This window comes from Saccopteryx bilineata, chromosome 11 (genome assembly GCF_036850765.1).
Source record: "Saccopteryx bilineata isolate mSacBil1 chromosome 11, mSacBil1_pri_phased_curated, whole genome shotgun sequence".
Lineage (NCBI taxonomy): Eukaryota > Metazoa > Chordata > Mammalia > Chiroptera > Emballonuridae > Saccopteryx > Saccopteryx bilineata.
This window is the reverse complement of record NC_089500.1, coordinates 24,371,971-24,397,312: the sequence shown is the minus strand read 5'-3', so window position 1 is coordinate 24,397,312 and position 25,342 is coordinate 24,371,971. Positions and strand designations below refer to the sequence as shown.

Genomic DNA, 25,342 nt, shown 5'->3' with positions numbered 1-25,342 from the left:
AATTTTGGTGTTGTTTATAGTGCCTTTGGGATTGTCAATGGAGTCACCCTTTGACCTTTTACCGCTGGATGATACCTGAGAAGCACCTCACTGTGTCTGACTTTGTTTCTAGCACTTGCCAGAGCAACACATTGTGCAACCTCAACTGCTCAGGAACAGTTCACGAAAAGTTTGGAGTCGTTCCTTCAGTAGCGCTCAATGATGACTATACAGACGTCAGGGAGCTCTGTGTGCCACATCCCATCAGAAAGTGAGGGAGGCCTTACAGCCAGAACAGAGGCAGCCAGGCGTCTCCCAGCTGTCGGGTGGTAATGGGGAAGGGTAGATAGGAGAACGCAAGCTCAGAGGAGGGGTGCGTCCAGGCCCAGGATTGTCACTTTAGTGCAATTCAGGGAACTACTGCCACTTTGATAGGGGATTCTGAGTCAGTGTGGCTCATGGTGACTGTCACAGTGGCCTGCCACAGGGGGAACTGCCTGTCTAGGACCACTGGTTTCAACTTGCAACAAGGCCAAATACCATGACCTCTAATTTCCTATACACTGCTGTTGGGGTCCCTGAATTTCCTGAGAGCTTTTCAAAAACACGGATTCTCAGAGGTCACTTCAGACCAAGTGAGTTAGGACTTCTGAGAGTGAAGTTGGGACACACACACAGACGCACATGTTTAAGCTCCCCAGGTGATCCAGGTGAGCAGCCAGCATGGCAAGCACAGAAGGAATAGGCAGAGAGCTCTCCCCAGGAAGTGAGCCAAGACACCCAGGGGCTTCTCCTTAACTGCTGTGGACTCCCACAAATGGACATTTTGGGTGTGGAGCCCCCAGACAGAGGAGGGACCCCCTCAGTGCAGGAGGTGCAGGGGAGCGCATTCATCCCAGGCCTCCCTTGTGCTCAGTGGGACAAGTCGCTCCTGGGGAAGACTCAGCAGAGGCGGAGGCAGGGTTGTGCCCTGCGTTCTCATCAGCATGTGACCCCTTCCACTCTTATCAGAATCTGCCTGGATATTTCCTGCTGACAGGCCCCCGGAGGTGCAGCAGGAACAGAGGCCAGCTGGGAAGGGACTGCTGGAGAAGCCCCATACCGTGGATTCAATATCAGCTCTGTGATTTACCCCCCAAGGGATAAATATTGTGCTTTGCAGCTTATATGATGGAACAGACTTCCTAAGTGCACGATGCCAGGAAGACAGTTAATAAAACCTCTCAATACCGTGCCTCCCCAGCAGCATTTATTTGTCTAGCAGGGAGGCTGTGTGCTGTTCATACTGCACTGGTGTTAGGTTGACATTTGTTTTGACCTTTAAACTTTCTGCTTCCTCCTTCCCTGTCCTCTCCCCCGCCTGCCTCTCCACCTCCTGTTGTTCCTCAGCCAGTGAGTTTGATCTTCTGCGACCTGGGCTTTTCCAAAGGTTGACTCTCCCAGGCTTGGATTGGGAGGGGCACAGGCTTTTCCTATGTTTTTCTGTGCAGGGTCATCGTGTGACTGTAAAATTATTGTCTGGCGGCAGCACGAGCTGCATTTCACATGTGGGGAGTGTGGAGAGTTTTGTTTTTTCTTTAAATAAGGAGAGGAAAAGAAAACACCTCCAGGATCCACATCTGCCTGGGGAGTGAGGGGTGGGCCTCCGGCATTGGCCGGGGAACGCCTGCCCCTCCTCTGGAGCCCTGCCCGGGCCCAGCGGGAACGTGGGGGCCACATCCCCGGCAGCGCGGGTGCTTGTCAGGGAAAAGAGCATCTCAGTTCCGAGGCTTCGTCAGGGCCTGAGTGTGTGCAGAAGGGCGTAACCCTGGGGCTAAAGGAAAATTCCACTCTCAGGCCCTGTGATGTTTCTGTTCTTGGTCATCGCCCAGGCTGTTGTGTGTTGTGCTCCAGGCTTCGCACCCAAACTGACTCAACCTGGGTTTGAATCCAGCTGCACTGTTTACCACCGGACAGCCTCAGTTTTTTCCTCTGTTTAATGGGACTTATGGGGACATATTTGTAATCGAGTATGATGATACATATGAAAATGCCTGGAGTAATACCTGACATAAAACAGAACCTTAGGAGATGTCAGACCTTAATGTTATGATTCCTTCTTACGTGTCTTCTTCCTGCAAGAATCTTGAGTTCTGTTGGTATTTTCAGAACGCCACTGGGCTTTTGGATGGATGAACTGTGCCTTTTGATGTGGGATTATCTGAGAGAGGTTCTTTAAGTCCCTTTTCTTGATCACCAGAAGACCAGAGACACTTTTTTATGTAGATGCATAGAATGTGTCATTTCTCTCCCTCCTCTTCCTTCCCCACCTACTCCTGCTGAGTAGGATTCCTAATCACCCGTCTGTGATCTAGGGTGACTTATAAAAAATAAACGTAGAAGCGGGCTGTAGAAAGCATGCTCTCTGTGGGTGACCCTAGACCTCCCACCGCAAGTGTTCCTTGTGCTGTGGATGATCTCCCCGTTACCACCACAGTTTAGAGAAAGGTTGTCTGGGGAGGGGGCCATGATGGCTTTGAGTCTAACCAGTTAGCTGTAGATGAAAGCCCCTAAAGGTCTCATGGACAGGTTGGCTCACAGCCAGGCACAAGGGCAGGGTCGGGGGGAAGCCTGAGCAGATTCTGCAGTGCTGCCGGCGGGGACACCAGGTCTGCTGGTCCCCAGCCCAATCCTGCACTGCATGCAGCCCATGGGAGTTTTGTTTTCACACATCTTTGCCACACCGACAGAAGTCTGGTTTCTTCCCGCTCCCAGAATGTAGAGTAGAGAAGCAGTAGTGGGATGTTTGTAGCCTCACTTTTTAAGTGTTTATTCCCAACTGATGGAAACCAAAACCCAAACCAAAATAAACAAGTAAACGAATACCCAATCCAACCAGTAGGGCCCTGAGGAATGTCTCGGGCTAGCTGGAGAGAATGTCGCTTTACGCTAGGTTCATACTTCACATTCCAAGCAAGTATCAATCTCTCTCTTCCCCCCACCCCCTTTTTTTGAGTGTGTGTGGATTCATTTCTTTCCTGGCATGGCTTGGTAAGGCGAAAGGCATAGCTGCTACATGACGTGTTAACATATTTCTCTTCTCCTGCTCCAACCACTTATAGGTGTCTAGGGACAACATGGCCATTGACTCAGATTGGAAACAAAAGTCTGAGCCAGTGGTATATCATAGTTATTGAAGGGTAATGTGAGACAGAGGAAGAGAGGCCCAAGATTGATGTACTCATTTGTGCTAGAAATGTGCTTGGTGTGCTGTGGGCTGCGGCTGTGACTTTGAGCATGTTTTTCTTAAATGTACGATAGTCTTTACTGCCTCTTTTCATGAAGGCATGAGTCTCAGCAGTCAGGGCTGTCTCGGTCAGAGTGAGGGTGAGGGCATGGAAAATCATTCTAGCCAGGGAACTTGATGGAAATACACATTCCTGACAGATATCTTTGGAAGTGTCTTTCAGGAACGAGTGTGTGATTCTGTGTGTATGTGTGTCTTTCCTGGATATGTGCATCTTGGAAAAGATCTCCAAAGAAGTTCTGATGACACATCTCTGATATTTATCCCATGCCAACCTGAGCATCAGAGAAGCACTGATATAGATGAATCACTAGCTAGGACATGTGCGGAGCTTAGCAAGAGCTGTCATGCAGAATGTGATTTGACAATAGCCGATTTGTGGATAGGGTGGGAATACTTGGGATTATGCAAACTTGATATTGGAGGTAATTTGAGGGTCATCTAATCTAACTCCTCTACAGATAGTCTGGGAGCAACTTTTTAGCCTCAGCTTGAAAAACGTTCTACAGTCTGAAAGGGCCCAAGCCAGAATTTGAAACTGGGTCATCTGATTTCAGAGCTCATGCTCTTGACACTTAGACATTCAGACCAATGACAGTAATCTCTCAATTTGAATGAATTGCACATCTCTAGATATTTAATAATAGATTTGTGATATTCTACATTTTTTACTTGGGTTTTATTCTAAGTCAGATTACTTCAAAGTTGGTATCATGCTTTGCAGAAAGGATAATGACAAGGTCCCTGGAGGTAAATTTAGATTTTTTTTTAATTTCTTGAAAATGAGAACACTTACACTTTTAATCATTGTACCTTGCCTTGCTACTAAAGGTCTCTCCAGAAATTAAAACCTTGAGCTGGTGGCCTGGGTCATTTTTTCTTTTAATTGCTATTGAGGAAGTAATTTCAATGCTTACTCATTCAAAAAATTTTTGGCCAATTATAATACTTTCTACGGGCTCTGCACAAGGTCCTACACACATTTGAATAAGATGCCTTCCTTGTCCTCAAAGAAGTCACCATCTTCTGGGAGAGACAAACAACTAAATCAACACGGTTATTTCTGTGTGACAAATGTAGTTAGCAGGATGCAGAAGGTTCTTTGGTGACAGAGCCAGGGAGGTCAGGAAGGTTTCCAGAGCAGGTGACAGAAGGCTATGACATCTAGAGTCCTCTCTCTCACTGTGAACCTGCAAGAATTCACTACTGAAGTTTTGGTTACACTCTTATTTCCCCATTGTCTCCTTCATAGCCCTGTTTCCAAGAAAGGAAGTATTGCCCACTTTAGTTTCTGACCTCCTTTTTTCTAGTGGTTTTATTTTACTTCTTAATTTCTTCACTCATTCCACATAATTAAGATAGAGCATAATTTTTTAAATTTAGGTCACATTAGGAACTCCCAAGCTTGGGAAGCGTGATGTTTAATCATTTCTTTTACTCTCTTAGACTGAAAGACACTTTAGTCATTGAGATTGGATTTAGAATGATGGAGTTAAAGATTCCCAGATTTGGAAGGGACACTAATGGTCATCTTACCAAATGCCTGCACGTTTATATGTGATGAATGTCTGGCTCAGGTGAGCCAGTGACAGGTAGTTCACCCAGCCAGAAAGCTTGGGTAGATTTCTGCTTAGATCACGTTCTCTGCACTTTGATCTCGACCTACACCATTCAAATAGTGATAGCCCCCAGAATGACCCCATCACTCCTGCTTCTGTCTCTTCATTGCCCTCCAAAATTTATGGAACAAGGCCACTTTAACTTAATTGCTATTTACTTGTATCTCTCTCCTATCTCTGACGAGGTTGGCAGGGATGCTTATCTCTGTGGAGCAGCCCTGGCAGGTAAGTGGGGTCGGGATGGATAGTATGAATGGCCCCCTCCATTCTAAAGGTGGTGTGTGGACGGGCGGTCCAGGACCAGAGGGGTGTTAAGTGAAGAAGCAGTTTTCAGGGCACTCTGACCACTGATGTCCCCCCCCACACACACACACACCTCTTCCCTGCCGCAGTGGCCCGAGCCTCTGCACTCACACTTGGCTGCCCCGATGGCGTCGGAGCCTTTCCTCCATAGCACGGCCACGCTTCCCGGGTGGGTGGCTGCGCAGACCTACCCTAGATCGATTTCTCAAAAACAGCTAAAGAAAATATGATTTCCAAAGCAGACAAATCAACTCTCATTTTATTTAGCGACACTGTGAGGTAGAACTGTCAGGATAAGACTCCATCTAGCAAGTTAGAAACTCCCAAAGCCACTGGAATAGGACATTTCATGGTAAATATTTAAGCTCCTGAGCTCCAGGGCAATTGGAAAGTACGTGCTAAGAAGCTTTCCTCTTTCCCTCTAATTCCCCCTATTTATCGCTTGAGCCCTGCCATTTGGGTTTATCCTTTATGCCGAAAGAAGTCCTGCCTTCTAATCTGTTAGCCAGGAAAGAAAAAAAAAAGTAAAGAAATATCAAATACCCTAAATGATGCTGCAAGGAGATCATGTCCTGGGGATGTTTAGCACCCCGATGTCCCCAACCTGCACGAGTGTGTTCCCAGATGCCCGCCCCCGATGCAGGCCAGTTTAGGAGGTGGGAGATTTATGTAGGGTGTGGAGGCCTTGGGGACTGTTCCTGAGCATACTGCTTAGACCTTGTGCCTTAGTTTCCACACTGGTGAAGTGGGGAGAAGACTTCTTTAGGCCATCCCCCGGGAGGCCCGGAGGATAAAAATCAGACAAGAAGGGAAGAAATGCTTCACAGGTCAGACGTGGTCAGGGAATGTACAAAGTATAATGGTCTTCCCCTCGGTGCCAGCATCCCCCTTGCTGTGTGATTTGGTACTTTTTCAGCCTGCAGCACCAGCCTCTTCTCTCCCAAATACAGGAGAAGAAACCAAGGCCAAATGTGGAGTAACTTGTCCGCTGTCTCCCAGTCTAGAAGGGGCGGAGCTGGGTTGTACACTCAGCTCATACATTCTCTGAAACTCAATGCAGCACCTGCCTCGTAGTGATCGTTCCAGCAGCACAAGCCGTTCTGTTGTGGCTGTTCCTGTTGTCTTCGCGGCTATGCCAGGCTTCCTGGTGGGCCTGACTATGCTTCCAGGCCTGGCACTGTCCAGCACACGTCCTCTCCAGGTGGACAGTGCTGTCCCCCTGTGGACCTCCCGCTGTTTTACTCTCTGCCTCACAGCAGACACCACCACCCCCCTGACCCTAGTTTCCCCGGGCGTCTGAGCAGCTAAACTGAGGACACAGGAGATTCCTGGATGCTAGTCCAGACTTGTGACAAGCTGCAGTAGGCCGATGTGGGGGCCAAGGATCAAAGCCTTATTTCTCAAGCCCTCTGCTGGGTCTGAATGGCACTGGTTAGTGGAAGGGAAGAAGTGGGGAGCAGCCCTCCTGGTCCCGAACCTGACTGTTATATTTACACTCTCGGAGCAAATTTCTGGAATTTCACTGACAGATTCCCTAGGGCATGAAAATCAAGTTCCTTGTGTATGGATGGACTGTGGGGTGGGCTGGCATGCCCTGAGGAGTCTCTATCTGCCAGGCCCCCTTCTCTCCTTCTCCAAGTCTTGAGTTGTTTAGCTTGGTTTAAATTTGGAAGCAGTGATACTGAGCTGGCCTTGTATGAAACCCACTTACTGATTCCTTTTGTCCGAAAGTCAGAAGTGTGTCAGCCTCTGGGGAACAGAGAGCCGTTCCTCCTTCCCGGCCCTCTCTCGTGTTCAGGCGGGGGCTCCAGGAGCTGGACAGCCACCCAGCAAACTGTTACAGCTGAGAGGGGACCCCTGACCTTGTGTTCAGGCGGGGGCTCCAGGAGCTGGACACCCACTCAGCAAACTGTTACAGCTGAGAGGGGACCCCTGAGCACTCAGCATTCCCCCCTCCCAGGTTTCTCTGGGCATTTTGTCAAGCTGGACTCTCTATTGAAAGGTCATCAGAAGCTGACCAGTGGGGACGTGGTGTCTGTAGCCAGCGTGTCCAGGAAGAGCTCGGGCACAGAAGCCACAGTATTCTTTATTTTGAGCATTTGCTTGTCTTTCTCTTGTCCTCATGGATTTTACTAAGAATGCAAACCAAAAAGAAAAACCCTATATTTTATCTTGTCTAGGGTCCGAGCCAGTGGTGAGATACTATGCTTTTCCATTAAGTGACTCATTTTCTTTTATGAGCCTAAGATCTCCTGTAGTTTGTGTTCACTCCTTCCCTCACTGTTGTCTAAGTGCCACAAAAGGGGTCTGGAGAGTCCGTGGAGGGATCCTAGGAGGGGACAGTTGTGGAATCTGTAATTCCTGCCCAAAGCCTGGGATAGGTATGGGATCTCCCCACTGGACCCCCTGCAGGGCCTCGGCTTCCTGCTGAGGTCTGTTTGTTAAGCCCCAGTGCATTTAATGCTGTTTAGTTTGGGGTGGTGTCACTGGGTCCGAGCCTCAGGGCTGGGCAGCGGGGTGGAGGAACAAGGGTGCATGACTGGTTGATGTCCGAGCTGCTGGTTGGCCACCGAGCAGTGGCCTGAGCGGCCTCCCAGCCGCCGCTGTGTGTCGATTTTGTAGTGAGGTCATTACCTACCTTTCCTGGGTGGTTAAATGCAGTTTAATCTTCCTTAAGACAGGGCTGAACAGTGTTGCCTTTGTGACTTCAGGGAGTCATTAGACAGGTTAGAGGAGGCTGGATTTCCCGAATCCCACCAGGAGAAAATCCCAGCCCTGTCAAAGAGCTGGATGTGCAATACTTCAGTCTGTTCTCTTCAGGATATGCACCACACCCCCACCCTCAGAGCCTTGCACTTGGTGGGGACCTGGGGAGGCTGGAGGACATGTGTGGAGTCCCCACGGAGTGCTTGGGGCTGAACAAGACTCGCTCCCTACAGCGTGCAGAACTCCCCCAAACCAGGAGCGTGGACACATCGCACGCCCGCCCTACAGATGTCGCAGTGCCCCAGCTGCAGTGGCTCGCGGGTCTCCTTTCATGATGGGTCTTGCAGTTTCTTTTTCTTTTACAACGATAATGGCCTGTCAGTGATTACTTTGGGGACAAACAGTTGGCAGAAAAGACAGCAAGAAGAGGGAAAGGAAGGTAGAGAGGACAGGAGGGAGGCAGGGAGAGAAAGGACTGCTCATCGTGCAGGCAGGCCGCCCACTGCAAGTAGGCGGGGATATGGTTGTGAAGAGGGGGCGGGGAGAAAAATGTCTGAGAGCGTGCTTGAAGTCTGTGTGTGAGCGTCCCCAAGGGTGGGCGCCCGACACCCCTGGGCTGACATGACAGCTTCTTCCCCACCTGCTCTGTGTGCGGCAGGCTCTGAAGTTACTGTATTCCCCTCCTACTGCCTTATTTTTTTCTCTGTGATTGTGTTTCCTTCTCACCTTAACTTAATAGTCGAATAGAGTCAACTTGAAATTATAGCCTGAAAAGATTCTACTCTCTCACACACACACACACATACAAACACACGCACATACCACGCTGGCCTACCGACACTTGGGGACTATGGAGGAGAGCTCCCTCCCGGCTTGGGGGTGGGGTGCGCATAGTGGGTCTGCTCCTAGCATGACCTGTGCCAGTGGCACAGCCATCTTATTATTCAGAAACAAGGAGCACTCAGCAAGCCGGACCCCGCCCCCTTCCCAGGGAGGCACCTGCTGCAGGAGACTCAGGGTTGCTCCATGACAGTAATCCTCAGGAAGCCCCAGAGCTGGCTCCTGTCCCCCGCCTCTCCTCGGTTACCTCCCCATAGCTCCCGAGCAGGAGGACCTGCAGCTGGGTGGGGCGGAGCATGACCCCCGGCTCCTCCTCCCGGGCTTGCCCCACTGAACGGTGTCTTTCTCATTTTGAAACTGTCCTTTAGGTATGCCTTTCATCCCTTGGGGACCTAACGTTTTAAATGGCCCTCATCACTTTTTAGGATAATTAATTTTAAATGCTTTTCTTCCCAAAGGTTCCTTTTTTTCATACTTGAGGGCAGGTTCCTTTGTTCTTGAGTTTCAGAATTGACTGATCAAATTTTCACTGGAACTTTTCATCCCAAGCGTGGTTTGTGGCATTTTACATTTGAAATGTTTATATGCACATCTTCATCCATTCTTCCGTCTGTTCATCCATCCATCCATCCATCCATCCATCCATTCATCCATCCATCCATCCATCCATTCATCCATTCATCCATCCATCCATCCATCCATCCATCCATCCATCCATCCATCCAACTGGCTATGTGTCAAGCACTGTCCTGTACCTTAGCCTTACAGTGAACAAGACGAATATAAGACTGGCCCTCATCAAGTTATAGTCTTCTGGAGAAGAGAGACCTTAACAAGGAAACATAATAAAGTCTTTGAGTGTCAGGCAGAGGAACTAGGGTGCAGTGGGCTCTTAACTCAGTCCTGATGGCCACAGTGGTCTCCCTGGAGAAGAGGGGTTTAAGTTGAGAGCTGAAGAATAGAAGTCAACTATGTGAATAATAGGTTGGGTGGGGTGATCCGAAGTCTGGCCCAGTCAGGAGAAAGAGCCTGAGAAATAGACAGCTGATACCAATGGACCTGTGGCAGCAGGAAGTCTAGTGCATTGGAGGAACTCACCAGGTCAAACTGGTAGTCATGGGGCAAGCAGGAGAGAGTCGAAGGAGTTGGAAGGGAACTAAAGGAGTGTGTGGTCAGGGTCCTCCTTGACTTCATTTCATGGACAATGAGAAATCATTGAAGAATTTGAGCGGGGGAATGATATGACTTCAGTTATGTCAGTGATTTTTCTGGCTGCCACGTAGAGAATGGATTGGTGGTAATAAGGGTAGGCATGTGAGATGTGCTCACCAAATTGCGTTCTTAGAGACAGGGAAGTATTGGCCCGCAGTGTTAATTGACACCTCTCCCTCTGTGATATTTTTTTATGTGCCTCCCCTTTTTATTACTAATTCCATAATGTTAATTTATGCTTTTTCAGACACACATATACACACACACACACACACACACACACACACACACACCCTCACACACTGAGGCCAGGGTCCACCTCATTTACTTGTATGTATCTCCCGTTACCTAGAATACTTCTTGGTATAAAAGGTATCCAAAGAATGTTTGCCAAATTTCTGAGTGAATGAAGGAATGTAGAATCCCTCATTAGACACCCCTCTGAAAGAATTTGTTCCTTGTGATTTCCCTTGATATCCCAATGATGTGCAAGTGGGGGTGGCTGCAGGAAGGCAGTAATGCAGAGAACTGACCCGGGGACCCGGGTTTTCGTCTCCCTTCTGCTCTGAGAAGCTGGGCAGGTGAAGCCAGCTTCTTGAGACCGTAAGATGAAGAGTTGGGCCGGAGAGTGCCTGTGAATCACCCGTCTTTGTAGTTCAGACACAACGCTTACCATTGCCAACCCTCAACATCTTGAGTTTGTCATGAAATGTCCTTTGTTGGAGGGAAGTCAGAAAGCCAGGACTACTCTGTTGTGGGGTATTGCCTTATTCCCTTCTGGTCTGGAGGAGTAGGGAGAATGAAGTAGCTGTTAGGAATGCAGGACGATCTCAGTGAGAACATTGAAACCACCAGGCTTGCTGCATAGGCAGCAGGAAGGGATTTCATTATGAAGAGGGAGATTTGTTTTTCGCTTTCTCTCCCTTCAAAAGAAAGAAAGGGGATAAAAGAAAAACAAGACCTGAACTTTCACATCCTGATAAGAATTTCCTGGTATTGACAACGCATAAAATAAACTTTTTTTTTTCCCCCAAAGAAATACATTTTTGCTACTTGGCCAATGTGACTACTTTAGGGGGAAAAATATAGTCTTTTGGTTCCAATATGTAGATCAGACAGAACAAAAGAGCCACACAACTTTCTTTCTTTTTAAAATATTTATTTACCTCTTCAGAGAAGGAAAGAAAAGTCAAGAGGAAACAGAAAGGAAGCCCTGTCAAGAGTGCTAACTCAAATAAAGTTTCAGGCCTGAATGGAAATTGCCTGGATGGGTGTGTTGTTTTCCCCCCTGCTGGGACTGCAGGGGTGGGAGCTTTCTTAAAGGCCTAGGATGGTTCCAAGCTAGAGAGAGCGAGATAACCTTTTGGGCTGCACTCAGACAATCAGTCAACAAGGAATGATAGAGGCATACTGTGTGCTTTCTCAGATATCTGGGGGAAGGCAACAATACCTGTATCAGGCGTCCCCTTCCGCCATTTATATTCTTCTAGAGGCACAGGCACCGCAGATGGTCAGGTAATGAAGACAGACAGAGGAAGATGGCATGTCACCTTGTCCTGATGGTAGTTATATCTCACATCTGGGAAGCCCATAACAGAGCTCATTCCTGTGGCCCCACTTGATCGTCATTAGATCCTTACCTGAAGGAGGCTAGTGAACTTCACAGAGCGCTGGAAGAGGAGTCAGAATACTTCTGGGATTTTCCATGAGTTAAATAACAACAAAAAGCCACTGTTTCTCCTCTACAAATGAGCTTTCCTCAACTATGTTCTCACCCTTCCCTGGGTTATTGAAAGGATCATATAAAATAATGGGTTTGAAATTTCTCCGGCAACTCTGGGAAACTTGACTAGTATGAAATATCTTGCACGTTGTTGGGGACAGATAACAAAAGTTCTGCACCTTGCGGGGTGAAGACACACTGTAGTAATGGTAGCGGGAGGATCGGCCCCATGGCTTATCTGCAGCAGGATCCTGGGTCTTCGTTCAGGAAGAGGTATTTCCAGGGGAATCTGTGCTTGCTTCAACTGCTGTGGGAATTCAGATGAAAAGGAAACCGGTGAGAAGTAAACTTAGGAGGCAAGGTTCTTAAATCATTAGTGTTCATGGAGCCCCTCAAGCAAATTTTTTAACTCACAAAGTGGAGAGTTCCAAGACTTATTCTGGGTAATGGTGATCGTGCAACATTACAGAAGAGACCACATACAAAAAAAACAAAGACAAGGGTAATGATGTTCCGCTGTGTTTTACAGTTTGTTCAGACCTTCATGTAGATTATAGTATTTAATCATTTCAGAATCCTATGATATAGGGAAGAAAGGCATATATTTTTAATCCTTCAATTTTAAATGCTTAACCTAAGACCTTGGAGAGTTGAAAGAATTTGTTCTAAGTTGTAATACCCATGAGTAGGGAGTCTAGGATCAGACCTGAGTGGTTGAGCCTAAATTCTTAACTTCATAGTGCTAATGCCCTCAGTTGTTTACATTAAAATGGGGCAATTAGTTTGTTTTGCCAATATTGTAGATTTCCTGTAGCTTTCCAGAAAAGAAGTGGGAAGCCTTGTTCCAAGCAGTCTGTTGTAGGGGTAAGGACTAGGGCCCCTGGCCTGATAGACTGGGCCCTGGGAAGTCACAGTCTTGATCTTGGGTCAGTTACTGCTGTTGTTCTGTGGTCTGGAAGGTGAAAAGTTGGACTGAATATGTGGATGAAAGGTATTTTAATTCTAAACTTTCTGAAAGCTACAATATGGAGGATAGGAGTGTTTTCTTCATGATGTGCTGGCTTTTGTAACCCATTTTATTCTATAGAGTATTTAAAAAATTTCCAAGGACGTACCATCTTGCTTCATTCATCCTGACAACATTCTTTAGAGAGGTTGGCCAGTGGATGATTTTTATGACTTCTTCTGGCCATTTTTTCCTTTCTTTTTATTAATCAGGCTTAGCCCAGGCCCTCCTCAGGGGCCTTGCACTTGCTATTATCCCTGCTCCTTCTTGTCACTTGGGTCTGGCTCACATATCGCTTCCTCAGCCTTCGCACATGGTCTCAGTGAAGGGCCCCAATGGCTCCATTCTGTCACAGTGATCTGTTTTATTTCCTCCAGAGGATTTATACCTGAGTTATGACTGTTATTTGTTTTCATCATTGTCTCTCTCTTGATGCTGGGATTTAAACTACAGTAGAGCTGCATACCAAGCACCCAGAATAGAGCTTCCCCCGTAATATGAGCTTACTATCTGTTGACTGAAATAAACATTTTAGGAGGAATTTGTGTAGTCAATGAGTGACTGACTGGGGACTTGAATTCATTCTCCCTGCTCCTAGTCTACTATTCATTCCATTTGATATACTGCTGCCAAAATGTATGCATATTTATACCTGGGAGTTCCTGATGACTACTGATAAAAATGTAGAATGATCCTGAGGCATTTATGTGAAACTGAATGCATTTCTTAAGGGAAATGAAGTTATTCCCGAGGCTTATCCCATTCAGTTAATGATAACAAAACTTTATAATCAGTATAATTTATATACTTCTCATCAATCATCCCACATTTATTTAACTCATTTTTAAAGGAAGCTTATCTTAGCACTCTCAATATTTTTTATTGATGACTGTTGGCTTTTAATGGACATAAGGCCACCATTGTACACACACAGTCACAAGAGAACATAGACAATGACATGCGGGTTGGAGTCCTGGCCAGACCACAGAGGTTTTCTCTGGGGCAGAAGTTCAGAGGCTTCAGGCGTGAGACATGGAGTTGCCGGGACATGGCTGCTCCATCTGAAATTGGCCGATGACCTAGTTTCCTTCTGTCACCCATTATGAATCTGTGACTTTATTGGAACTTATTTTGGAGATCAGACAAGTCGGGTGTCACCTAGATTACCTCTTAATTGCAGTTTATTTACTGCTGTGTGAAGCAAATAGCCTTGAGTTTCCTCTTCTGGGCAGGAAGGAGATTCCCTCCGGATGACCATTTTTGAGGATGAACAAGAATGTGTTCATTGCCTCCCAGCCTCTCAACTCTGGTATCTTCACTCAGCTTTCTCCTTCCCTTTCGAGACCAAATGTTCTCAAACTTTGATTTTAACACCACTGCCCTATATCCTTGCTGATGTTAGCTGTGATTCTTCCCCTCTGTTGTCCGTTTATTGACGTGTAACGTCCCCAGAAGCACATGGCATTTCAGGTGATGGCTAAGGGTGATTTCAGAAAAGCGCAGGTCAGCACTGACTTTCTCTTATGTCATCAGTGACATGCCAGAGTTTTTGCCACCTTGAGTTTTATCAGTGTGACCCACTCATAACTGAATGGACAGCCACATTATCCTATAAGTATACTGCAATAATCCCCACCCTAAATCAAAGTATTACATCATGGATTTTTGCAAACTAAGCACTTTTTTAGTTCTTTCCTTTTCTCATCCAGTCTCCTAGACTTTCCTATTTCCCCATTTTTGTATGCAACCTTCTATAGCTTTTTCATGGGAAACTTCTTCTAGATCATTTCTATCAGCCTCCTTCTGCCCCCACTGATTTATCAGAGAGGCCCCTGAAGGGATGTGCAGAAATGTACCCCTTTGTCCCACCCTTCATTTCTGGTCTCTAAGCCAGCTTCCTGTCTGTGACATATTGTTGCCTCTATTCCTTGGAAATAGAATTCTTGGTTGGTATCTTTTTCAAAGTTTTTGAAAGCTGCGTAGTTGACATCTGAGTTTTCCCTGTATACATGCTTATTGACTCACATAATGGCCACAAGCCTCCTAGATTCTGGGATTGATAGTGACATCAGCCCATATTTAGGCCACATGGTTTTACGGTTCTTTGATTTTTTACTTAAGAATTACATATTTTTCTATACCCCCCACCTTAATGATATCACCATTCACTGTTATGTATCTGTAAGCAGAAGTCATTGGCCAAAACGGAGGGGCAAGGATATGATATGGAACTTGGTTTGGACAGATAAGCCTTCATGGTCAAGACCAAGGGAAATAGGATTCCAAGTAGGCCCTATGGCAAGGAGCTAATGTGTTTCAAGCTCTAAGACAACATCAACTCTTGTTTGGCAAAAAGAAGCTGTCCATGAGAGAAAGCGAAGATTTTTGGCATGCGCCAAGAATTCCCTGCAGATTTGGAGTTTGCCCCTCTTCCTCTCCACACACACACATGAATACCAAGACCAATGCCGAGCAGGTTTGGAGAACCACATGGGATCTGAGAAGGGACGGCTTGTATTGACTTTCACTTGATTTACTCAAGCAGTCGAGTTTGTCAGGGGAAATGTGATTGTCTCCATCAGCTGTCATGCCGAGATGCCCCTGTCATGCTGTCAGTACCTTTCAGTTTCTGATTCTTCTTTCAAATTCACGGTGTGTTAGGAGAGCAGACGAAAGATGCTTTGGGTACCAAGAAGGCAAAGCGTCTTGAGCTGTTACCTGGGAATCAGCTTACACACTTCGAAACCCTGTCAATTTAATCCTGATGGTGTGTGTAGTCATGTACAGGGGACAATCACGCTTTTGACGGTAATTTTAGATTTCTCTTTTTCTGAATGATGTTATTTATGTATGAGGAGATGAGCGTGGATAGCGCCAGGACGAGAAAGGGTGCTGCTGTGGAGGCAGGCTTGCTTCCTTAGTTATGGTGATATAGCTTAATTCAATATAGTACAGTCACAGTAATTGGAAGGATCTTTCATTTATATTGAACCTGTCAGCCTGAAGTACTTCCAGTGTTTCCACAAACAGGTACTGCTTTCCCTCTTAGAACAATGCCGCTGAGTCAAAGATGGAACTGAGACACACCTCAGAAGCCCGGACCAGGTACACAGCTGAGTGAAGCATTGTGGTAGAAAGCCTGAGGCCAAATACCCCCACTTAAGGAGACAAGTGAATTCATGAAAAGGTATGGAGAAATAGGTTTTTTTGGAAGTCAGTTAAAAAAATACCAATACCTCCGGTGTTGGCCATTTTAAAAAAGTATGGGGAAAATCCTTGCTTAAGAAAAGAAGAGAAATAAAAGAAGAAACAAAAGCCTTCTTGTAATGTGAATAAAGACCTTCTGATTTGTCTATTGTACTCATTTGGACTTGTATATATTAGTGGGATTTGTTGTTGTTGTTTTTCAAGATGAGGCAGAACTATTCTTTAAAGATTAAAGACAAAATGCAGCCCCAGAGGATAATTTCCCTGAAGATGTTGGGTGGGAAAGAACCCTTCAACTCTGGAAAGAAGCTCCCATTGAGGCGTGTAGAGTCCCAGTTCCCACGAGCCCCTGGGAAAGTGGGGAGATGATGTTAGTTCTCCAGCAGATGTGAGCAAAGGCCACCTCCTCTAGAACCTCTTCCCCCGCCTCAGGAGGCTGAGGTGGTGGGAAAGGTGTGTCTTTGGGGACTTACCCAGTGGCTCTAGGGGACAGAGTATAATTTCTGATGCACTTGCAAGTTATGACGTCACTGGATGGCAGCTGGTTTGTTAACTGTAGAACCTTCAGTGTATGTGTGCAGAACTCCTAAGACCATTTCTGTTTTCTCTTTTTTAATTTTTAGAAATATTTTTATTTTTTTAGAGTTTACTTTCAATATTATTTTCTATTAGTTTCAGGTATATAGCATAGTGTTTAGATAATCACATACTTTACAAAGTGTTCCCCCCTGGTATTTCCAGTACTTACCTGGCATTGTACATAATCATTACAGTATTATTGGCTGTATTCCCTATTCTGTACCTGCCAATCTGTACTTCCCCATCCCTTCATCTTTCTCACCCAGTTCCCCCTCCTCTCTGGCAACCATCAGTCTGTTCTCTAGATCTGTGAGTCTGTTTTTGTTTCATTTATGTTGTTCTTTAGGTTCCACATATAAGTGAAATCATATGGTTTTTGTCTTTCTCTGACTGACTTATTTCACTTAGCACAATACCCTGAAGGTCCATCCATGCTGTCACAATGCTAAGATTTTGTTCTTTTTTATAATGGAATAATATTCCTTTGTGTGTGTGTGTGTGTGTGTGTGTGTGTGTGTGTGTGTCCCATAGCTTTTTTAATCCACTCATCTATTAATGGGCACTTGGGTTGCTTTCAGATCTTGCCTTTTGTAAATAACACTACCATGAATTTAGGGGTGCATATATTCTTTCAAATTAGTGTTTTGAATTTCTTCAGATATATACCCAGAAGTGGAATTGCTGGGTCAAAAGGCAGTTCCATTTTTAAATTTTTTGAGGAATGTCCACACTCTTTACCACAGTGGCTGCACCAGTCTGCATTCCCACCAACAGTGCACAGGGCCCCCTTTTCTCCACATCCTCGCCAGCACTTGTTTGTTCGTTAATTTACTGATAATAGCTATTCTGACAGGTGTGAGGTGATAATTTCTCTGTTTTCTTTTGATGAAGGAAGGTCCTTTTGAAAATCTCACGGTATAACTTGAGATGGCTGAAGCCATTGACAGCTAGAGGGGCAGCAAGGGCCTGGAGACCTGCCCTGGCTGTAGGAACATTCTGCAGAGCTTCAAAACCTTATCTTTGCAGTAGTTCTACTCCCTTACATTGCCGTTGGTTCTTCTAGATACACTCCGAATAAGGAGCAACATTGTTTATGGAATAGGCAAGTACTCAGATTCATTTAATCAGTGAAATGATCAGTCATAAAAACGATTATTTAAACATATGAACCACTTTGCAGTCAAAGAAACTTGTTTTCCCCTGTGTTTTAGAACAAATTGCTGGCTAAGAACATCTTATATACCTTGGATCTAAAATGTAGTCAGTGGCAAATTTTGTCTAGCAACCCTGGCTAAGAAGAGACAACGATTATACAGAATGTAACGGGGGAATTTGTCCCTGCTTCACCAAAAATAGCGATGTGACCTTAGAGAAATCACTTAACTTCCCAATTCCTCCATGGTCTCTCTGCAAAATGAAGGACAAAAGTGGTTGCTGCGATACTTTGCAATGAAACACCTGTAACTTTCTAAAATTTAAAGCTGCATAAAATGGGTTTATCTAAATATTGTCTTACTCGTGTTGCAGCAAGCACAAGCATGTGCTTGAATCTGCCTTAATTCATTCTATTGGAGAACGTAGCAAGACTTGGGCAGGATCTGAGTGTTGGTCCAGACAGTAAGTGGGGGCCACTCCGCGGAGTTTCTCTTAGGGCTGCGTCTATTTCACTCTCACCCCTTGAGCACTGATACTCCTATTTGGGCTACAGCCTGTCACCTCCTGCTTCTTTCTCCCGTTTTGCTCTGCTTGTTTGCTGAGAAAACAAACAGAAGATTTTATTTTCTGTCGATTCCCCGTTCTTATCTATTAAGCAAGAAGAAGGAAGTAGGCTGGACGCTGCTTTGCGCAGACTGGGTCTGTTCCGTCTTGTGCGCCTAGTGAACTCACTCCTCCCACATTCCTTACATTTAGCAAAACCAACTCTGACACGCCTGGGTTAGGTTAGTTTTATTTCAGAAAGTACTTTTCCACACTGATTCCTCCTGATAAGGCCCGTCCGGAGCTGCGCTGCTGGCCCCAGGAGATTCAGAAGTCATTGTGTGACGACTGTGGGATCCAGTCCACTGGACAAAACCAGGAATGATGTAATTTACCCAGATCCATTCTTTACACCAAATCCCCACCCATTATGAGATTCCCCCCCTTTTCCTCTGAATGCTGGTAGCTGCTGCCCAGGTTACTGTCCTGTGAGCTCCGTAGGAGGAGCAGGCTGTGTTTCATGTGGAAGAAACAGCCACGTATCCTGCTGTCAGTTTTTCTTGTGGTTACTTCCGCTCCAGAAAGGGGAACGTGGGTACTTTTGGCTCAGCTTAAAAAACAACAACAATATGAATAAACCAGACAACCACTCAACTGAATCTATTAAGTCGTCAACAAGCGTTATTCTGTTCTTTCCTTCTGTCAGGCCCTTTGAAAGAGAAGAGGCAAGTCTAAGGTACTGCTTTCAGTTTACTAGTCCCACATGGTCTTGTGTTTACAGAGATTTTGTTTCCTGAGCCGGAGATATTTATGAGAGAATATTTCATTAATTTTGTCATATTGATTAATCAAAGCCAAGCAGAACTTCTGACCCCCAATAGCCAGTGTAGTCACACTGAGGTGCTGTAAATCTACACCAGAGCTGAGAACTTGGCTGTTTTACTCGACGTGGGGCAGCCTCACCCACAGTGCATGTGAGGTTCCACTATGCTTATTGAAGTAGAGTCCCGTGATTCATTCACAGAGCTGTAGGGCATGCCCATCAGAACCAGGCTGCCCGGATCTGACCCCCAAGTTTCTGTTTGGTTGGTGTGGGGGTGATGCCCAGGCACTGGGGTTTTGAAGAGGTACGCAGCCCAAGCTGAGGACCCCTGTGCCGGGTTGCCATGATCCCTGGGCCAGAACTTCTTGCCTCAGAGAGGTTGACAGTTTGTTTGGTGAGATAAAATGTGCATCCTAAAAGAGACCACTCTGAAGAAATATGAAACCTAGATAAACTGTAAGAGCATTTATTTCTTCAAGCACATTCGCGTATTCAATAATGTATTCATTCGGGAATATTGTCTGAACATCTAGTATGTGTCAAGCTCTGTTGTAAGCTCTAACGATAGGGAGGGAGCAGAGCTGGGGAGGATCTGCCTTCAGGGAGCTCACAGAAGTGCACTGTCAGCTGGCCCCAGGCGGGCCAGGGACACGGACACTGTGGGGACCAGGCTGCCCGCAGGCAGGCCTGGAAGGATTGGTGAGAAGAACAAGGTTGGGAGGGCTCTTCCTGGGGACTAGGACGACGTTAGAGTTGGCCATCAGCTGTCACACCATTGGGGAGCTTTGGATTTTCCTGACGACCCTGCTCTTTCTTTGTAACTTTCCCAGTGGAAAGTACAATACATGAGTTTTGATTAAAATATGCAGATGATGAATCTTCACGTGCTTCAAAGAGGATCTCAGACATGCACCTTTGAGTGAACTTCTTTCCTATTAATGCATAGTGTCCGGGTGAGCCATTCTAGCAGAGTGGTTTCCAGTGAGGGGGCAATTTAGCCAGGGGGTATTTGGCAATATCTGGGGACATTTTTTTGGGTGCCATGACTGGGTGGGACATGCTCTTGGCATCTAATGAGTAGAGGCCAAGGATGCTTCTAAACACCGTACAATGCACAGGGCAGTCCCCACAACAAAGAAAGATTCAGCCTCAAATGTCAGAGGGTGGTGGTTGAGAAAGCCTGTTCTAAGGATCAGAAAGAGAGATGGAGGAAAGTCTTTACTCAGGACATTCCTCTTAACAGCAGTGCCTGTTACCGTATGAATGCCTCTCATCACACACCAAACACACACACACACACACACACACACACCTCTACATACCTGCACCAGTAACTGTGCAGATTGGTGCTCTGTGGACCCCTCACCAGCCCCAGGAGAGAGTTCACCTTCCGGAGGAGATGTATCCAGGGTCCCCACCCCTTCTGCAAACAGCACTCTTTCCCTGAGCTCTCAGCACTTTGGAGAAATCCCATGGAGAGGAAGAATTGCTCTTGGGTTGCCCATGCAATTTCCTGCTCAGTTTTAATAGCAGCCAGGCTTCTCCCTGTATAATGTTGAAACAGAAAGCTTGAATTTTTTCTCTCTTGGGAGCAAGAGAAAGCGAACAAACTCCTCCTTGGACTCTTAGAACTTCTAAATAAAGTTTTGGCTCAAGTTTTGAAACACACAGGATGATGTCAGCTGAGGTGGGCGGGTCAGTTGCCAGGACGTGGTGTCTTAGAGAAGTCCGGAAAGCATTCCTTCTTCCTTCTCTCACTGACTGTGGACAGGGCACCAGTCTGGAGCCAGAAACCCATCTTTGAATGCTAGCTCTGACTTTCTTAACCATGCAATTTTGAGCAGATCATTCCATCTTTCTCTGCCTGTACTCCATCTTCTGTAATCTGGAAACATACTGCTCATTTGGGGCTTGGGTGAACATGAGATTTAATGTATATAAAGTGCTTGATACATAGTGGGTGTTTAACAAATGATAGCTCTTAAAATGTCATCTGTACATGGAGAGGACAGGACTGGGTGATCCCCAGCATCCCATGCAGCTCCAGAGCTCAGATACGTTGTCATGTTGGGAAATAGAGAGGGTTTGGCTTGCACTAAAAGATAAGGAAGAAGGGTTATGTATTTGTGCCCGAGAAAAGATACCCATGTCTGCGTGTGTCCCAGGCAATTTTCAGGTCACATCAACTTCCCCGTGACTGGAAGGAGTAGCAAGAGCCAGGGGGTCAGGCAAAAGTCTGTGCCATTTGGCTAAGGAATGAACTCAGAGCTGAGCCTGAGTCCAGAATCCCGGGTGCAAGCAGTGTGGCCAGCTTGCTCTCTGAGCCTGTACCTGTAGAGCCAGCATAGGGACAGCTGCCAGCGCCTGCTGGCACATGGACCACCCCACTGCCCACCGCTAACTGGACTACCTGAGCCTGTTGCCCACATTCCTTCTCCCTTCTCCCTGCCAGACTGGCACCAGGATGCGTCAATGGCCTTTTACCTGGCCACTTCCCCCTCGGGCTCTGCCTCCCGCCCCCGCACATGCACACCACAGCTACAAAGGATGAATGTTCTTTTTGATGTTGGCTGGTTGGCTGATGTTAGAAGTTTGCCTCCCACTTTTTTTTTTCCTCCTTCCAAAGGAGAAGAACCTAAATGCCACACACAGTGTTATCCTGCTCTGACTTTGAAGAGGAATTTCTCCCCTTAGGGCTCTATTCCTGGTGTAGCATAATCGAAGGAGGAAAAAAAAATAGTTTATCCCAGGGAAGCCAAATCAGCCAAGAGTTATTCAGAGTGTCTGTCTGCCTGTTATATTTAGTAACTAGGCTGAGGAGCTGTAAGGATGCTCTGAACCTTCCAGCGAGTGGTGCTCCTTGATTCTTTGTGGTCACTTTGGGTGGCCAGTTGAAGAAAGTATCCCTTAGACCGATGGCACTTATCTGTCTCTTGTTATTTGGGTGTACTGGGATAGGAGATTGAAGAGAAATGTGGCTATAGAATATTCCAGCCATAGAATTAAAGCCTGGGATTTGAAAATTACTTAGTGTCCGAACTTCCTCCTTTTGCCATTGAATGTGTTGAGCTTGAACTTGCTTGATCCTCTGACCTTTAGTTTTATTATCTATAAAATGAGGCAACTGGACCTGATCATTACTCTAAAGCTTTGTTGCATGTTGAGGTCACATGGAGAGTTTTGAATACAGATATCGCAGCTGCTAGACCAGGGACTCTGATTTGCAAGATCTGGTACATCTTAGGCTTTGACGTTTTGTCCAGCGCTCTTCCTCATGTGATTCGAATTCCTAGCTACTAATGACAGTCCCTGGGCCAGATCAGTGCTTCTCCGAGTGTGGCCCAGAACCAGCAGCAGTAGTAGCAGCAGCATCTGGGAGCATACTAGAAAAGCAGATTCCAGGACCCCTCCCCAGGCCTGCCAAGGCTGAGTCTTGGGACCAGTGATGCGTTCTTTCAAACTCTCCAGGTACTTCTTCTGTGTGAAAAAGTCTTATAAAGGAATAGGTAGGAGGACTTTTCAAGGGTTCCTGCTAGGTTTCAAAAACTGTAATTTTATTAGCAACCTAGGTAGGGTACAAGACTAAGCCATGGCCACATAGCTAGCGAAATAGGTGGTGAAGCCCTTACCAGAACTCAGGTCTTTGAACTGCTGTTCAGAGCTCGCATAATTATCCAATTATGGAGCTGTTTAGGGTTTTATGACATGTTTTTATTTTCTGTGTCTCTGTCTCCCTGGGTTTAGCTTCTTGTGGGCCACAGGATTGTCAAAAAACTGTTATTTTATTTCACAGCATACCAGCAGTGCAGAGTATGTTGTAAAGCAGGGGTTGGGAACCTATGGCTCGCGAGCCAGATGTGGCTCTTTTGATGGCTGCATCTGGCTTGCAGACAAATCTTTAACAAAAAAAATAATAACATTAAAAATATAAAACATTCTCTTGTATTACAATCCATTCATTTCCTACCGCTCATGTTCATGGTTGTGGGTGGCTGGAGCCAATCACAGCTGACCTCCGGGACAACACCAAATTTTTATTACATAATGTGTAACATACACGGGTCGTTGTATGGCTCTCACGGAATTACATTTTAAAATATGTGGCGTTCATGGCTCTCTCAGCCAAAAAGGTTCCTGACCCCTGTTGGACAGAGAAATATCTTTTAGTTCTTAGGCATGTGGCAAGGGGTGAAATATCTGTGAATTACTGGCCACTTTGTTGCTTTCTGTAAGTATAGCAACTGAGCAGTTCTTGTTAAAGTTTCTTGGCAGGTAAACATCAAGCTTGCAGGTAAGTGACAGCTTGCTGAGTGTGGAGAGGGCGTGGGCAAGGCACAGCCCCTTTCTCAGGACATAACTGTACTTAGTGCTTTGTTAAAATTATCTTGGATTGCAGTCCTTGTACTGCGTTTTGTAAAATTCATTTTGTGGTTGTTATTGCTGTTTTACAAGCATGTTCTGGGATGAGTTTTAGGGGTGAAGTTGAGATGTGTTAAGAATTAATTTTAGCTGATTGTCCAAGAGGTTAGTGAAGGACTTGCTTTCAGTACTGGACACCCTAGAGGCAGAATTGAGACTAACACCTTGGCCTCCTAACACACAGGCCGAGAGATCAAGCTTTAGGAAAGACAGAGGGGACTCCCGGGAAGGTCTGAACCTGCACACCACTGGGGAGATTACTGGAGGCAGTGAGCTCGGGAACCCCAGGCTAACAGGGCTAACAGAAGGAGCCTTAGAGTTTTCCAGGGCACCTCTCAGTTCATAGAAGGGGACATTGAAACTGCTGGAGGTCACAGGTACTAAAATAGACCCCGCTCTCTGCAGTATCATTCTTACCCGGCGCACTCCCTGTCTGGCACACCACATCATTTTTTAAAGTCACCAAAATAAATCAGTGAAAGATGTGCTCTTCTCTTCACATCTGCGCCTCAAGGATTATTCTTGAGTAGCTGTTGAGGCAGGATGTGACTTGGGATCTTGTTTCAATATTTTTAGGGTTGTAGCATGAGAGACATTGTTTCTTAGGACCTGAGATTTACCTGTCAGAGGTCTTCCTTGGGTTGTAAAACAAGGAAACATGAATGGACACACAAGACCTTCTAACTGATATTACAGGCAGGGTTCAGATCCAGTGGAGCAGGGGTAATCAACCTTTTTATATCTACTTCCCACTTTTGTATCTCTGTTAGTAGTAAAATTTTCTAACCGCCCACTGGTTCCACAGTAATGGTGATTTATAAAGTAGGGAAATAAATTTACTTTATAATTTTTTTTTCATTTTCTTTTCTGAAGCTGGAAACGGGGAGAGACAGTCAGACAGACTCCCACATGTGCCCGACCAGGGTCCACCCGGCACTCCCACCAGGGGTGACACTCTGCCCACCAGGGGGTGATGCTCTGCCCCTCCGGGGCGTAGCCCTGCCGCGACCAGAGACACTCTAGCGCCTGGGGCAGAGGCCAAGGAGCCATCCCCAATGCCCGGGCCATCTTTGCTCCAATGGAGCCTTGGCTGCGGGAGGGGAAGAGAGAGACAGAGAGGAAGGAGGGGAAGTGGAGAAGCAAATGGGCGCTTCTCCTATGTGCCCTGGCCGGGAATCGAACCCGGGTCCCCCGCACGCCAGGCCGACGCTCTACCACTGAGCCAACCGGCCAGGGCCTACTTTATAAAATTTATAAAGCAGAGTTACAGCAAGTTAAAGCATATAATAATAATTACTTACCAAGTACTTTATGTCGGATTTTCACTAAGTTTGGCAGAATAAATCTTTATAAAACAACTTACTATAATTAAATCTATCTTTTTATTTATACTTTGGTTACTCCACTACTGTCCACCATGAAAGCTGGAATGCCCACTAGTGGGTGGTAGGGACCAGGTTGACTACCACTGCAGAGGGATCAAGAGTTCCCCAGATTTGGCAGAAGTCCTACCCTCTGGCTTCAAGAAAAATCAGATTGCCATGCCGCAGAAAACAAGGCAGTAGAGGGCTGCTTTTTCTTGAGTGCAATCGATTGACAGCACAGAATAATGGTATCATATCAGGAGACATGACTGTGAATAGCTTTGCTGCCTGCCATGGCGTTTTATTGATAGACTTGGAATCTTTCTAACAGTTCCATTACTATTTCCCACTCAGTTCTTTCTCCCTTCTCGGAAATAGGACTTATTAAAGTGCCCCAAATAATTGTGATGATTGCTGAAAGGATACATGTGGTCTCTTAACTGGTTGTTTTTTGCTTCTGCTTGGATGCCCATGATGTCAGTGACCCCCAAAGGTCTATTTTGCATGCATTGCTGTGCAGAGTTTCTTGTATTTATTATAGATTGTCTTAGACGTCCAGGCCCTGGCCGGTTGGCTCA

At 46.1% G+C, this 25,342-nt stretch overlaps 1 protein-coding gene across 2 annotated transcripts in view; it reads left to right on the top strand.

The window, feature by feature from the left end:
* Positions 1 to 25,342, top strand: part of SETBP1 (SET binding protein 1) — a 354,245-nt gene that overhangs the window by 86,685 nt on the left and 242,218 nt on the right. Inside the window, exon 1 of one of the 2 annotated variants that reach the window (XM_066247592.1) lies at positions 15,797 to 15,861. The exons of the other annotated variant lie outside the window; for it this stretch is intronic. The gene's annotated coding sequence lies outside the window, so the exon portion shown is untranslated. Of the gene's footprint in view, positions 1 to 15,796; positions 15,862 to 25,342 lie in introns of those variants that run through there. 2 annotated transcript variants of the gene reach the window in all.